This window comes from Heterodontus francisci, chromosome 8 (assembly GCF_036365525.1).
Source record: "Heterodontus francisci isolate sHetFra1 chromosome 8, sHetFra1.hap1, whole genome shotgun sequence".
In the NCBI taxonomy this organism is placed as follows: Eukaryota; Metazoa; Chordata; class Chondrichthyes; order Heterodontiformes; family Heterodontidae; genus Heterodontus; species Heterodontus francisci.
In genome coordinates this window covers 95404490-95421756 of record NC_090378.1, presented here as the reverse complement: position 1 = coordinate 95421756, position 17267 = coordinate 95404490, and the positions used below count along the sequence as shown (strand labels likewise).

Sequence of the window (17267 nt, the reverse complement as noted above, 5' to 3'; positions counted from 1 at the left end):
TGATAGGGTGGAGGGCAGGAGAGATTAAATGACAGAAGGGTTCATGGTGCCAAAGGGAGTGGTAATGGCACAAGTAAAGAAACAAAATATGTGTCTAGAGGAATAAAAACAGAAAATGCTGGAAATACTCAGCGGGGCTGGCAGCTATGGAGCGAGAAACAGAGTTAATGTTTCTGTCCTGATGAAAGGGCATCGACCTGAAACGTTAACTCCACTTCTCTCTCCACAGATGCTGCCAGACCTGCTGAGTATTTCCAGCATTTTCTGTTTGTATTTCAGATTTCCAGCATCCACAGTATTTTGCTTTTGTATATGTGCCTAGAGGAGGTGTGAATGGCAGGATAACGTATAGCTGCTGTGCACACGGAGAGCGGACCTGCGTGAGAAGGGCAGCGTTGGCGGGACATAAAAACCGGCAGCAGAGAGCCCCTTCTACCCATTTGTACCAGTCAGAGCCAAAGTGCAACGTCACAGGAAAACAGGTAGGTGATTGGTGGGTATCTCTTCCGTGTCTCTTTTGATTGGCCAAGTGGTTTATATCAAGAGATGTTATTACAGCTGAAGAGTACAGTTAAGAAATTCACTTTTAAAATATTTAACATCCCCACATATTTAACTAGTCCCACAGACTAGTCAAGCAGCAGCCTGACAGTCATACTCACAGAATCATACCTTACAGACAATGTCCCAGACACTGCCATCACCACCCCCAGGTATATCCTGTCCCACCGGCAGGACAGACCCACCTGAGGTGGTGGCACAGTGGTATACAGCAGGGAGGGAGTTGCCCTGGGAGTCCTCAACATTGACTCCGGACCCCATGAAGTCTCATGGCATCAGGTCAAACATGGGCAAGGTAACCTCCTACTGATTACCACCTACCGCCTTCCCTCAGCTGATGACTCAGAACTCCTCCATGTTGAACACCACTTGGAGGAAGCATGGAGGGTGGCAAGGGCACAAAATGTACTCTGGATGGGGGACTTCAATGTCCATCACCAAGAGTAGCTCGGTAGCACCACTACTGGCTGAGTACTAAAGGATATAGCTGCTAGACTGGGTCTGCGGCAGGTGGTGGGGGAACCAACACGAGGGAAGAACATACTTGACCTCGTCCTCACCAATCTGCCTGCCGCAGCTGCTTCTGTCCATGACAGTATTGGTAGGAGTGACCATCGCACAGTCCTTGTGGAGAGGAAGTCCCGCCTTCACATTGAGGATACCGTCCATCGTGTTGTGTGGCACTGCCACCGTGCTAAATGGGATAGATTTTGAACAGATCTAGCAATGCAAAGCTGGGCATCCATGAGGCACTGTGGGCCATCAGCAGCAGCAGAATTGTACTCAACCACAATCTGTAACCTCATGGCCCGGCATATCCCCCACTCTACCATTACCATCAAGCCGGGAGACCAACCCTGGTTCAATGAAGAGTGCAGGGGGGCATGCTAGGAGCAGCACCAGGCATACCTCAAAATGAGGTGTCAACCTGGTGAAGCTACAACACAGGACTATCTGCATGCCAAACTGCGTAAGGAGCATGCGATAATCAGATCGAAGCTCTGCAGTCCTGCCACATCCAGCCGTGAATGGTGGTGGACAATTAAACAACTACCTGGAGGATGTGGCTCCACAAATATCCCCATCCTCAATGATGGGGGAGCCCAGCACATCAGTGCGAAAGATAAGGCAGAAGCATTTGCAACAATCTTCAGCCAGAAATGCCGAGTTGATGATCCATCTTGGCCTCCTCCTGAAGTCCCCAGCATCACAGATGCCAGACATCAGCCAATTCGATTCACTCCACATGATATCAAGAAATGACTGAAGGCACTGGATACTGCAAAAGCTATGGGTCCTGACAATATTCCAACAATAGTACTGAAGACCTGTGCTCCAGAACTTGCCGCGCCCCTAGCCAAGCTGTTCCAGTATAGCTACAACACTGGCATCTACCCTGCAATGTGGAAAATTACCCAGGTATGTCCTGTACACAAAAAGCAGGACAAGTCCAACCCGGCCAACTACCGCCCCATCAGCCTACTCTCAATCATCAGTAAAGTGATGGAAGGTGTCATCAACAGTGCCATCAAGCGGCACTTGCTTAGCAATAACCTGTTCAGTGACGCTCAGTTTGGGTTCCGCCAGGGCCACTCAGCTTCTGACCTCATTACAGCCTTGGTTCAAACATGGACAAAAGAGCTGAACTCAAGTGGTGAGAGTGACTGCCCTTGACATCAAGTCAGCATTTGACCGAGTATGGCATCAAGGAGCCCTAGCAAAACTGAGGTCAATGGGAATCAGGGGGAAACCCTCCGCTGGCTGGAGTCATACCTAGCACAAAGGAAGATGGTTGTGGTTGTTGGAGGTCAATCATCTGAGCTCCAGGACATCACTGCAGGAGTTCCTCAGGGTAGTGTCCTAGGCCCAACCATCTTCAGCTGCTTCATCAATGACCTTCCTTCAATCATAAGGTCAGAAGTGGTGATGTTCGCTGATGATTGCACAATGTTCAGCACCATTCGTGACTCCTCAGATACTGAAGCAGTCCGTGTAGAAATGCAGCAAGACTTGGACAATATCCAGGCTTGGGCTGATAAGTGACAAGTAACATTCGCGCCACACAAGTGCCAGGCAATGACCATCTCCAACAAGAGAGAATCTAACCATCTCCCCTTGACATTCAACAGCATTACCATCGTTGAATCCCCCACTATCAACATCCTAGGGGCTACCATTGACCAGAAACTGAACTGGAGTAGCCATATAAATACTGTGGCTACCAAAGCAGGTCAGAGGCTAGGAATCCTGAGGCGAATAACTCACCTCCTGACTCCCCAAAGCCTGTCCACCATCTACAAGGCACAAGTCAGGAGTGTGATGGAATACTCTCCACTTGCCTGGATGGGTGCAGCTCCAACAACACTCAAGAAGCTCGACACCATCCAGGACAAAGCAGCCCGCTTGATTGGCACCCCATCTACAAACATTCACTCCCTCCACCACCGACGCACAGTGGCAGCAGTGTGTACCATCTACAAAATGCACTGCAGCAATGCACCAAGGCTCCTTAGACAGCACCTTCCAAACCCGCGACCTCTACCAACTGGAAGGACAAGGGCAGCAAATGCATGGGAACACCACCACCTGCAAGTTCCCCTCCAAGTCACACACCATCCTGACTTGGAACTATATCGCCGTTCCTTCACTGTCGCTGGGTCAAAATCCAGGAACTCCCTTCCTAACAGCACTGTGGGTATACCTACCCCACATGGACTGCAGCAGTTCAAGAAGGCAGCTCACCATCACCTTCTCGAGGGCAATTAGGGATGAGCAATAAATGCCGGCCTGGCCTGCGATGCCCACATCCCATGAATAAAAAAAAATCCAAATTAATTATTAAATAGAATAGAGATAGCTGGGCAGGCGATGTGTTGCAGCTGTAGTATGTGGGAGCTGGTGGACGCCAGTGCGATCCACGGTGACCACATCTGCAGCAAGTGTTGGCTGCTCGAGGACTTTCAGCTCAGAGTTGATGAGCTGGAGTCCGAGCTGCGGACGCTGTGACACATTAGGGAGGGGGAGAGTTACCTGGACACTGTTTCAGGAGACAGTCACACCCCTTAGATTACATACGTCAAATTTGGACCGTGGTCAGGGACAAGAGAGTGTGACTGAGAGTGAGACAGGTATGGGGATCCAGAATTTAGCTTTGGAGGAGCTTCAGCCAGTGCCCTTATCCAATAGGTATGACGTTCTTGCTCCCAGTGTGGACAAGGGCACAGGTTTTTGGGAGGATGAGTTTTTGGGAGAACTGACCACAGCACCTTGGTTCAGAGTGCCATTCAAGTGGAGGGAGAAAAGAGAAATGTAGTAGTAATAGGGAATAGCATAGTTAGGGGAATAGATACTGTTCTCTGCAGCAAAGGCAGGGAGTCCCGAAGGCTGTGTTGCCTATCTGGTACTGGGCTGGTGAGGAACTTTGAGTGGGAGGGGAAAGATCGAGTTGTCGTGGTCCACGTAGCTACCAAAGACATAGGTAGGACTAGGAAAGAGGTTCTGCTGAAGAGCTATGAGCAGCTCGGGGCTAAATTAAAGAGCAGAACCACAAAGGTAATAATCTCTGGATTGCTGCCTGAACCATGTGTAAATTGGCGTAAAGTAAATAAGATTAGAAGTAAATGCGTGGCTCAAAGATTGGTGTGGGAGAAATGGGTTCTGATTAGTGGGGGGTGGGGGGTGAGGGAGCGTTCAACTGAAGGGATGTTTAAAATTTTTTTTTTAAAAAACAAGGTGGCAAAGGTGCAGGGTAGTGAAGAGGCGAATGGTAATCAAAGTGTGACAGGAAGGTGCAGAAAATATAAGAAGAGTGCAGCAGAAGTTAGAACCAGAATGAGTAATAATGGCAAAAAGTCAAAGCTTAAGGCTCTTTATCTGAACGCACACAGCATTTGTAACAAGATAGATAAGTTGACGGCACAAATAGAAATAAATGAATGTGACTTGATAGCTATTACAGAGACGTGGTTGCAAAGGTGACCAAGACTGGGAACTCAATATTCAGGGTATTCAACGTTCTGGAAAAAATAGGCAAAAAGGAAAAGGAGGTGGGGTAGCTTTGTTAATAAAGGAAGGGATCAATGCAGTGGTGAGTAGTGATATAGGTGCAATAGATCGTGATGTGGAATCAGTTTGGGAGGAAATAAGGAATAGCAAGGGGAAGAAGTCACAGGTGGGAGCGGTCTGTAGGCCCCCGAAGAGTTGCCTCACTGTAGAACAAAGTATAAATCGGGAAATAATGGAGGCGTGTAAAAAGGGCACTACAATGGTCATGGGTGATTTTAATCTGCATATTGACTGGACAAATCAGATTGGCAGAGGTAACATAGAAGAGGAATTTGTAGAGTGCATCAGGAATTGTTACTTAGAGCAATATATTGCAGAACCTACCCGGGAACAGGCTATTTTAGATCTAGTAACGTGTAATGAAGTAAGATTAATAAGAGATATTGTAGTTAAAGATCCTCTATGGGGTAGCGATCACAACATGGCAGAATTTCAAATTGAGTTCGAGGGCGAGCAACTCGGGTCTCAAACCAGTGTCCTGAACTTAAACAAGGACAATTGCAGAGGTCTGAAGAAAGAGTTGTCTAAAGCGGGCTGGGAAAATAAACTAAGGGGAAGGTCAGTGGATGAGCAATGGCAGACATTTAAGCAGATATTTCATAACACTCAGCAAAAATTTATCCCAGTCAAAAAGAAGGACTCGATGAGAAGAATGAACCATCCACGGTTAACAAAGGCAGTCAAGGAGAGTATCCAATCAAAAACTAAGGCATACAAAGTGGCGAAAACTAGTGGTAGGCCAGAGGATTGGGAATTTTTCTTTTCGGAGCCAGCAGCATCTGACTAAAAAGCTAATAAAGCGGCAGAAAATTGATTATGAAAGTAATATAAAAACAAACAGCAAGAGCTTCTAGGGGTATATAAAAAGAGATAGCTAAAGTATGCGTGGGACACTTGGAGGATATGACTGGAGAATTGATAACAGGGAACAGGGAAATGGCATAATTTAAACCAATATTTTGCATCGGTCTTCATGGTGGAGGACACTATTAACATCCCACAGATATCAGATAAGCAAGGAGCTAATGGGAGGAAAGATCTTGTAACAGTCTCTATCACGAGGGACAAAGTATTAGGCAAACTAATGGGACTAAAGGCAGACAATTCGCCAGGACCTGATGGCCTACATCCAAGGGTTTTAAAGGAAGTTGCTGCAGAGATAGTGGAGGCATTGGTCGAAATATTCGAGAACTCACCGGATTCCGGGAGGGTCCCAGCAGATTGGAAAACCGCTAATGTGATGCCCCTGTTCAAGAAGGGAGAGAGACAAAAAGCAGGAAACTATAGGCCAGTCAGCCTAACGTCGGTCGTTGGGAAAATGCTAGAGTTCATTATTAAGGAGGAAATAACAGGACATTTAGAAAAGCTTAACGCAATCAAACAGTCAACATGGATTTGTGAAGGGGAAATCTTGTTTGACAAATTTGCTAGAGTTCTTTGAGGATATAACAAGCAGAGTTGATAAAGGGGAACCAGTAGATGTAGTGTATTTGGATTTCCAGAAGGAATTCGATAAAGTACCACATAAAAGATTATTCCACAAGAAAGGAGCTCATGGTATTCTTCTTCTTTGGCCTCCTTGTCTCGGGAGACAATGGATAAGCACCTGGAGGTGGTGTGTGAAGCAGTGCCTGGAGTGGCTATAAAGGCCAATTCTAGAGTGACAGACTCTTCCACAGGCATTGCAGATAAAATTGGTTGTCGGGACTGTTACACAGTTGGCTCTCTCCTTATGTTTCTGTCTTTTTTCCTGCCAACAGGTAAGTCTCTTCGACTCGCCACTCTTTAGACCCGCCTTTATAGCTGTCCGCCAGATCTGACGATCACTGGCAACTGACTCCCATGACTTGTGGTCAATGTCACAGGACTTCATGTCGCGTTTGCAGACATCTTTTTAAAGCGGAGACATGAACAGCCAGTGGGTCTGATACCAGCGACAAGCTTGCTGTACAATCCTTGTGGATCCTGCCATCTTCCATGCAGCTCACATGGCCAAGCCATCTTAAGTACCGTAGGCTCAGTCGGGTCTATATGCTGGGGACGTTGGCCGCCTCGAGGACTTCTGAGTTGGAGATACGGTCTTGCCACCTGATGCCAAGGATTCTCCAAGGCAGTGAAGATGGAATGAATTGAGACGTCGCCCTTGGCTGACATCTGTTGTCCAGGCCTCGCTGGCGTAGAGCAAGGTACTGAGGACACAAGCTTGATACACTCGGACTTTTGTGTTCCATGTCAGTGCGCCATTTTCCCACACTCTCTTGGCCAGTCTGGACATAGCAGCGGATGCCTTTCCCATGCTCTTGTTGATTTCTGCATCGAGAGACAGGTTACTGGTGATAGTTGAGTCTAGGTAGGTGAACTCTTGAACCACTTTCAGAGCGTGGTCGCTGATATTGATGGATGGAGTATTTCTGACATCCTGTCCCATGATGTTCGTTTTCTTGAGGCTGATGGTTAGGCCAAATTCTTTGCAGGCAGCCGCAATCCTGTCGATGAGTCTCTGCAGACACACTTCTGTGTGGGATGTTAGTGCAACATCATCAGCAAAGAAGAGTTCCCTGATGAGGACCTTCCGTACTTTGGTCTTCGCTCATAGACGGACAGGGTTGAACAACCTGCCACCTGATCTTGTGTGGAGGAAAATTCCTTCTTCTGAAGACTTGAACGCATGCGAGAGCAGCAGGGAGAAGATGATCACAAACAGTGTAGGTGTGAGAACACAGCCCTGGTTCACGCCACTCAGGATAGGAAAGGGGTCTGATGAGGCACCGTTATGCTGAATTGTGCCTTTCATATTGTCATGGATATTGGGGGTAATGCATTAGCATGGATTGAGGATTGGTTAACTCACAGAAGACAGAGAGTCAGGATTAATGGGTCTTTTTCAGGTTGGAAACATGTAACTAGTGGAGTGCTACAAGGATCAGTCCTAGGGTCTCAATTATTTACTATCTATATTAATGACTTGGAGGAGGGAGCAGAGTGTAATATATCCAAATTTTCTGACGATACAAAAATAGGTGGGAGAGCATAAGGAACCTGCAAGGGGATATAGATAGGTTGAGTGAGTGGGCAAAAACTTGGTAGATGGAGTTTAATGTAGGAAAGTGTGAGGTCATGCTCTTTGGTAGGAAGAATCAAAAGGCAGGCTATTATTTAAATGGAGAGCGACTCCAAAAAAGTGCAGTACAGAGGGATCTGGGTGTTCTTGTGCATGAAACACAAAAAGTTAGCATGCAGGTGCAGCAAGTAATTAAGAAGGCAAATTGAATTTTGGCCTTTATTGCTAGGGGGTTAGAGTTTAAAGATAGGGAAGTCTTGTTACAACTTGTTGGTGAGGCCCCACCTAGAGTACTGTGCAGAGTTTTGGTCCCCGTATTTAAGGAAGGATATACTGGCATCGGAGGCAGTTCAAAAGAGATTCACTAGGCTGATTCCTGGGATGAAGGGGATGACTTATCAAGAACGGATAAACAGGTTAGGCCTTTATTCATTGGAGTTTAGAAGAATGAGGGGTGATCTTATTGAAACATACAAGATTCTGAGGGGGCTTGACAGGGTAGATGTTGAGAAGATGTTTCCACTATTGGGGAATCTCAAACTAGGGGACATAGTTACAGAATAAGGAGACACTCATTTAAAACTGAGATGTGAAGGTATTTCTTCTCTCAGAAAGTAGTGAGTGTCTGGAATTCTCTACCCCAGAGAGTTGTGGAGGCTAAATCACTGAAAGTATTTAAAGAGGAGGTGGATAGATTTTTGAACTATCGGGGAGTTGAGGGTTATGAGGAGCTGACATGAAAGAGGAGCTGAGGTCTGGGGCAGATCAGCCATGATCTTATTGAATGGCAGGGCAGGCTTGAGGGGCCGAATGGCCTACTCCTGCTCCTATTTCTTATGTTCTTATATGTTCTTAAAATCAAAAAAAAGGAATAACAAACCAGTCAAGAAAAAACAAAACAAAATGGGAGCCGAGGTTATGATCTAAAATTGTTGAGCTCGATGTTGAGTCCAGAAGGCTGCAAAGTGCCTAATCAAAAGCAGAGTTGCTGGAGGAACCTAGCTCACACATTTAAAGGACCAAAATCAAAGCATGTGGAACAAAGATGGAAGGCTGAAGGATTAGAAGCAGGTTAAACTAATAAATACGAGGCTTCAGCAAACTATGGATGTATTGTGTGCACCTGCAGCCCAAGGTAGCTGAATAGCATAAGAGCAGGACATGTTTCTCTTAAAAGGTCACAGCACTCTCAGGATGGTTGAAAGTGCATCCACGCAAGATTAAAAATCTAATCAGTGTGAACGAGACTTTTGTGGAAAGACAAATGGGTTGTATTAACTGCTCGCCATTTATTGCAATACTGTAGGTCAGTTGTATAAAACCGATAGTCCAAAGAGGGGGCCGTGGGCAGGGAAGGCTGTTTTCCCCCCTCCACCACCCATGGCCCCAATGAGACATCCAGAGGGACCTCCCTACGCCTCAGAATTTCAATTTAAAATTTACCTCTGCGACGTCTCGATCTCCCACCCGTCACAGCTGCCCCCACCTCTCCTGGTGAGGCTGATTTTGTGGGATTTGGATTGCCCATTGATTTTGTTCTAGCCAAGGTACTAAACTACAGTTTCCAAATATAAAGATGGTCTTAAATGGCTCAGATGATACAATGACTGGAATTTTACGCTCTCAGCAGGAACAGGCTATGAGGTTGGAGGGGGGTGGGGTGGGGCTGTAAAATAGGGTGGGAAGCGGGGAGATTGCCATGCCGGTCACTTAACCACCCCTGCTGCTATTTGATCAGTGGCAGGGGAGCTGGCAGGCAGCCCACCTGCCCTTTAGCCAAATGAAGCCCTTAAGTGGCCAATTAATGACCACTTAAGGGCCTTATTCTGGTGCTGCTGGTTAACAGTGGCAGTCGGGCACCTTGGTAGCTGAGGAGACAGCCCATTAATACCTGGTGGCCTCCTTACAGGCTGGGTGAGGGGCCCACCAGATCAGCTACCCTTGCCCCCTGGAGTCCCCACAGCAGCACAGACTGCCCCTGCTGAAAAACTCCCCCCGACTCTACATTCTGAGCACCCCCCAACACACCAACCACTATCCCCACCACGCTCCAGCCATCCCCACCCACACTCCAACCCCTCCTAGTCTGATTCCCCCCATCACGTTGACCACCCCCCCCCACCCCCAACCACACCAACCCCGCTTCCACTCTCCTCCGCCTCTCGTCCGGGCCTAGCTGATTGACCTCCATTCTATGTTTCATTCTGGGGCCTCCTCCATTATTATTGCTCGGGACTGCCTGCAGTTCCAGCCTTGGTCACCGCTCCTGGTGGAGCTGCTGGGACTGAGGAGCTGCTGGCCCTCTGACTGGTCAGCAGCTCTCTGAGGCAAGGCCACCAGTTAAAATTCTGGCCAATGACTGTCCCCAGAGTCTGGACACTCTGGTTGTGTTTGATGATCTTACAGTGCAAAGAGTTGTCCATGACCAAGTGTTGCAGACTGGCACATTCCAATGTCCAGGACTATGTGCTGAGGAACGCACTAAAGCTTGGGGCAGCTGCCACAAAGGCTCAATGGGGAAAGGCCACTGTGTAAGGTCCTCCCACCATAGTGAACCGAGGAGCTGGAATCTGCGTAAAACCCCTCAGGATGTATGCACCAAATATGTTTTTGCTGTGTAATGCAAATGTACATTGCATATAAAATAGAATGGAAAGAGTTGTGAGGCAACTCGTGTTCTGTATGGAAGGAATCTGCTATTGTAATTTCCGAAATATCAAATTTGAACTGCTTTGAACTATTTTGTAACTTTTTTTTTACAAATTTTTATGAATAAAGTACATTCTTGGGTGGAAAAATCTACACATCTACAATCCCAACCAAACTGCAGCACAGGATTGTGCACTACTCCTCTGCGGAATTATTGGCCGGGGTCCAGAGGGCCGGCCTGGGTACCTGGCTCTGGTCTGGCCAGGGGTCCAGCCAGGGTCTGCTCCAGGTCTGGAGTATGACTGGTCGCTCACTCTCCAGCCGGTCCCGGGTATCCCGCCTGGCAGGGCGGCCTTTGAAGAGAAAGTTTCTCTCAACTCTCGGGGGGGGTGCGGGGAAGCGGAGCTGAGAGATTTTTATATAAATCAGTGAAAAAAAAAAGGACTTGGTCCTCAGGCCAATCTGCACAAGAAACCCTGCCCCCAGCAAAAGCAAAGTACTAAAATCAAAAGGCCGTCGGAGTCTTTTACCTGGATTCAGGTATCTGTTTGAATGCACAAAATTCTAATTTAGCTTTACTTTTTAAAGAAAAAAATATATAAAGGAATGTCAGCGCCTAGCAGACCAATCGCAGCCACTTCTTTGGGCGCTCGGCTGGCTCATTCTAGCAAAGGCGCTGGGTTGCACCGCCACCATTGAAAACTGCAGCCACGACATCGGCTCTAGGCAGAACTGGTGTCATCGACTTTCCCGCAGCAACAGGTTTGACAGAAAACACCGACAAGCAAACAGGCGATTTGAACAAACAGTCCCTGTCAGCCTTTACTCCCCTTAGCAGCAAATAGTGCTAATTAGAGCCTGGCTCAGGTGTAAAATTAAAACCTGACTCGGGCCCGAGCCAGGCCTGAGTCCTTTAATTTTTTAACATGCCCCACCCGACCTGAATAAAACAACATATTATTGAAACAGAAAAAAATTGTAGATTAAAACGAAAACAATACGAAACAAAACAGTACAGCCCAGCCTGACCAGACCCGAGCCTGTATGCTGGACATAGAATACAGACCCGATCCAAACCCGGCACATGTAGTCGGGTTTGGTCGAGTTCGGTTCGGGTAGCCAAGCTTTAGTGTTAATCACTTGACTCACCCTGCGTCCCTAGTCCTTTATCCCACTTTTTTTTCCCTCCACTTGTCCAATCTGATCTTGTACTGACGGAGTTGCTGCCTCAGCCGCTCATTCAGAAGTGATTTCAACCACCTCATAATTGTCTGTTTAAGGCAGTTTCTCTTGCTGCGTGTTCTGATTCGCTTACTTTAAATCTTCAGTCCGTGCCTCCTCATTCTCGACTCTGTAGAATTCAGTCCAATTCCGGACACCATACTTTAGGAAGGATGTGAGGGCATTAGAGAGGGTACAGAAAAGATTTACAAGGATGGTTCCAGGGATGAGGGACTTTGGTTATGTGGATAGATTGGGAAAGCTGGTGCTGTTTTTCGTGAAAGTTGAGAGGAGATTTGATAAAGGTTGTTCAAAATCATGAGGAGTCGAGACAGAGTAGAAAGGGAGAAACTGTTGCCAGTGGCAGAAGAGTCGAGAACCAGTGAATACCGATTTAAGGTGAATGGCAAAAGAACCAAAGGCAACCCGAGGAAACCCTTTTTTAATGCAGCAATGAGAAAGATGCACCATCTGTGGCTTAGGAAGTTAAGGGTAGTATTAAATTGAAAGAAAAAGCATACAATTCTACAAAGATTAGTGGTAAGTCAGAAGATTGGACAGAATTTAAAGACCAGCAAAGAATGACGAAAAAATAAAGAGGGAGAAATTAGAGTATGAGAGAAAGCTAGCTAGAAATATAAAAATGGAAAGTAAGAGTTTCTGCAAGTATTTAAAAAGGAAGAGAGTGAGTAAAGTGAACATTGGTCCTCCAGAGAGAGTCTGGGGAATTAATGATGGGAAATAAGGAAATTGCAGAAGCTTTGAACAGATATTTTGTGTCTGTCTTCACTGTAAAAGACACAAATAACATTCCAGAAATACTTGTAGATCAAGAGGTGAAAGGGAGGGACGAACGTAAAACAATTACAATCACCAGGGAAAGGGTACTGAGAAAACTATTGGAACTAAAGGGTGACAAGTCTCCAGGACCTGATGGCCTGCATCCTGGGGTCTTGCGAGAAGTAGCTGGTGAGATAGTAGATGCATTGGTTGTAATTTTCCAAAATTCCCTAGATTCTGGAAAGGTCCCATCAGATTGGAAAATAGCAGATGTTACTCCTTTTTTCATGGAAGGAGGGAGACAGAAAGCAGGAACCTACAGGCCAGATGGCCTAACATCTGTCACAGGGAAAATTCTAGAATCTATTATTAAAGAGGTTATGGCAGGGCGCGTAGAAACTCTTAATGCGATCAGAGTCAACATGGTTTTGTGAAAGGAAAATTGTGTTTGACTAATTTATTAGAGTTCTTCAAGGAAGTAACAAGCAAGGTGGATAAAGGGGGACCTGTAGATGTGGTGTACTTGGATTTCCAAAAGGCATTTGATAAGGTGCCACATCAAAGGTTACTACATAAAATAAGAGCTCATGATGTAGGGGGTAACATATTAGCATGGATAGAGGATTGGTTAACTAGCAATAAGCTGACAGTAGGGATAACTGGAGCATTTTCAGGTTGGCAAGCTGTAACTATTGGAGTGCCATAGATATCGGTGCTGGGGCCTCAACTATTTACAATCTATATCAATGATTTGGATGAAGGGACCGAATGTATGGTTGCTAAATTTGCTAATGACACAAGGATAGGTAGGATACTAAAACAAAAGCAAAATACTGCAGATGCTGGAAATCTGAAACAAAAACAAGAAATACTGGAAATACTCAGCAGCACTGGCAGCATCTGTGGAGAGTGAAGCAGAGTTAACGTTTCAGGTCAGTGACCTTTCATCAGAAGTGGCAAAGGTTAGAAATGTAATAGGTTTTAAGCAAATAAAGCAGGGGTGGGGCAAGAGATATCAAAACCTTCCTTTTTGTTAAGACAGGGATTATCTCAGAATGTTCCCAAGTAAGACCATTTGTAGTTAGTTAGTACTGAAGTCTCAGTGATACAGGAACAAAAAAGGGGTAAATATCTTTCCAATGACCTAACCATCTTAACTAATTGAAATTGAATGAGTTCTTGATGTGTCTGTAAAGAGTAACTGACACTTAAATATGTATCCACGTGACAAAGTTGGTTGGTCACTTAACAAATATGTAGGAAAAGGCATCTTATCTTTTGTAGTCAAAAGAATAAAACATTGTATTGTGGACACCCAAAGAGGAGAATCATTGGGAATAACCCCCTCCCCCCAAAAAAAGGTTTGAAAATTTTACATGGAAAGTTCAAAGTCAAATTTTGAAAATATAACATTGTTGTGTGATAGCTCAAGTCTGAGAAAAAAAAATTGAGAAATTATTCATAGTTCAGAAATATAATAACGTACATGCAATATTGGATATGCCAGGATGAGAAGACAGTACCACAGCTATGGATGGTGTTAATGTCAAGTGAGGAGGGTTCAAACAGCTTCCCTCTTTCCCCTCACTTTGTTTGACCACAACAGGTTTCATTCTTTCTTAAAGTGGATGTACTGGCCAATTCAGTAGGTGTTTGATTACTTACTTGCTATGATCATAACAAGAACCAATCGGTCAGGTTTTCTTGAGTTTAACAAAGAAAGAGGTTAACTTTATTGCACCTAAACTGAACTAATAAAATAATAAACAATGTGCCAACTTTCACTCTCACACACACACTAGATGGTTACACACACACAAATAAGTTAGAGTGCGAAAAGGTAGATTGGTTGAGCTAGAGTCCATAAAAAAGGTATACAGTGTGTGGAGTTTGCTGATTCACTGGCTTCTAACTAAATTCTGTGGTTCTGAGGCTTTTAGTTTGAAGAGATCGATGACTGGTTCGGTGAACCTCTTGGAATTAGCGATGCAGATGATTTCCTCCAACAGGGGTGGGGGTGGGGGAGGGGGGGTGGAGAAAGAGAGAGAGACCCCACTTATGTCTGCTCATATCAGAGTCTAGTTGCTTCTCCTCTGCTGCAGAGAAAAACACCAGCCTAAAAACCACAGATGGGGAGGGACTTGTCACATGACAGTCACTCAGTGATTCAAACATAGCAGTTAGTAGTATTTCTCTGCTTGCTGAAAAGAACTGGTAGTTCCTTTAAACTTCCTGCATCTTGGTTCTTGCTGGGAAATGCACAAGTATTTCATCTCCCTCCTCACAGTCCCTTGCAATGTAGGATACAGTGTAGCAAACTAGGTGAATATCTTAAGGTGCCAGCAGTCACCCCGTTTTAAATGTCCTTTTTAAATTTCTTCAAAAAAATATAAATTCAGATCTCCAGTCAGTGGACGAAAGAAAATTATCATTCAACAAAACACATAAGCGTTAACAATGGACATTAGTCCTGAACATCCCTAGTGCTGAATCCTAGTGTTCCAAAGGCAGGCACATCTGACCTATCACCCCAACTCTACCACAATTGACTCAGATGGGTGACATTGTATGAAAGGAAGATACAATATTGTAGAAGTCAGCAGCTTATAGGCAATACACTGAAATAGACTTGAAACATACCTGGACATACTAGTTATTCAAAGCTTTCAACCTGGTAATTGAGGTCTTTTTATCTGGTATTAAGTAGACCCTAGCTAATGTTATTGTAACATATTTAAACTAAACTTGAGCTGGTAATGATTTAGATTCTGTCACTTAACATATCTACCAGGTACCTAATCTTAGATCTTAATCTTAAAATGGTATTAATCATGTTGTCATAGGTAGCTTAGCAAAGTTATGTTAGTTCATCAATTTCTATGTCTGACTCCATTTTAGATGACTCTTGTCAAGAGGATAACTCATTCATGTAATAGTATGTGTGCTTGGGGGGTTTGTTTGATTGGTGTAACTTTTAATCTACTTTCAGATGGGTAATCTACAGTATTACAGTTCTGAGATGAACCAGAATTCAGGCAGCTAATAATCCTTAAATATGGTGGTAAATCTTCAACCAATTTCCTGATGTTGAATTGAGGCAGAGGGGATTTGTTTGATATCCTTTCATAAATATTCAACAGTTTTACGCAGGAGTTGACAGTCCTGGTATTACCTAACTGGATTTAGTGACACACCTCAATCTGTCTCAGGGATTAATAAACTCCACTCTTTCTACTTACTCCCTTTACTACCAGCACCCATTCGTAGTTTGCAACTTTAGCTGATGCAGCACAATTTAATTCTTTTACTTCTTCAGAACGATACCTAACTCGGGGCCTACTAAGTCAATCAACAACATAGTCTTCCAGCCTCTTCCAAAATGCTAGAAAAGCAACAGAAAGTCAGTAAGGAGCTGAAAGAGAAAAAACAGTCAACTAACATTGTGAAATGACCTTCCTTCAGAACTCCAATCTGATCAGGTTTTTCATCAAAAATGTTAACCTATCTTTTTCAGCTGCTGGATATTTCCAACACTTGCTCTTTATCTCTATTTGTGCTAACATGTTTCACTTCTGTTCTATTATTTTCTAACAATTTAATCTAGCATGCCATGATATAGAGGCCCTGCTGCACTGAGCTGCTCTGCCCAGTTTTGGACTTGGCAGTGTAATGGCAACAACCCTTCTAAAGGCAACTGATTTTTTTCATTACTATTGATACATAGGGTGGACAGGATGGACAAAGTGGGCCACCAAATCAAAAATGCGCCTCACCTGATACTTTAGAGAGTCTGAGGTCAAATTTCAAAAATGGCTTCCACCCCACAAGAACATTTACTGCACCTTTTGAAAGTTCAAGACCTGAGTCTATTCTTAGCTGGCCAGAGCACAACAATATACCTTCAGAAAGGATGTGACTGCAGTTCTGCACTCTGGACGTAGTCACAAGACGTTCCTATCATTTCAGCCTGCTCCTGCCCCACTGAACTGATTTCTTCCTATCCCAACTCTATTTTTTCTCCCCACGTCCAGTCTCTTCCCACCTACATCTGTCACTCTTCCGATGACCTCCATCACTTTAACAGTTTCTAGTTTCCTGGCCCTAACTGTCTCCTCTTCACCATGGACGTCCAATCTCTCTACACCTCCATCCCCTATCAGGATGGTCTGAGGGCTCTCTGCTTCTTCCTTGAACAGAGGCCCAACCAGTCCCCATCCACCACCACCCTCCTCCGCCTGGCTGAACTAGTTCTCACACAGAACAAATTCTCCTTTAACCCCACTCATTTCTTCCAAATAAAAGGCGTAACTTTGGGTACCTGCATGGGTCCTAGCTATGCCTATATTTTAATGGGATATGTGGAACATTCCTTGTTCCAGTCCTAACCAGCCCCCTCCCTCACCTCTTTTCTGGTACATCGATGACTGTATCAGTGCTGTTTCCAGCTCTCACCTTGAATTGGGAAATTTCATCAACTTTGCTTCCAATTTTCACTCTTCTCTCACCTTCACATGGTTCATCTCTGGCTCTTCCCTTCTCTTCCTTGACTTCTGTCTCCATTTCTGGGTATAGGTGATCAACAAATGTTCATGAGAAGCCCACTGACTCCCATAGCTACCTCAACTGAACTTCCTCACACCCTTCCTCCTGTAAGAACTCCATTCTCCCAGTTTCTCTGTCTCTTTCGCATCTGTTTGGATGAGTCAACCTTCCACACCAGTGTCTTCCTTTCTCCTTAACTGAGGATAACCCCCCCCACCCTGGTTGACAGGATCCTTGACCATGTCTGTCCCATTTCAACAATTCTGCTCTCACTCCTTATCCCCTCCCTCCAAGAACCATGATAGGGTTCCCCTTGTCCTCACCTTCCACCCCACCTGTTTCCGTATTCACCAGATCATTCTCTCTCATTTCCTCCACGTCCAGTTTG

At 45.1% G+C, this 17267-nt stretch overlaps 1 pseudogene; it reads right to left on the bottom strand.

Annotated features, from left to right (window-relative positions):
* Positions 1 to 16897, bottom strand: part of LOC137373229 (flavin-containing monooxygenase 5-like) — a 55539-nt pseudogene extending 38642 nt beyond the window's left edge.
* Positions 16898 to 17267: the final 370 nt, after the last annotated feature.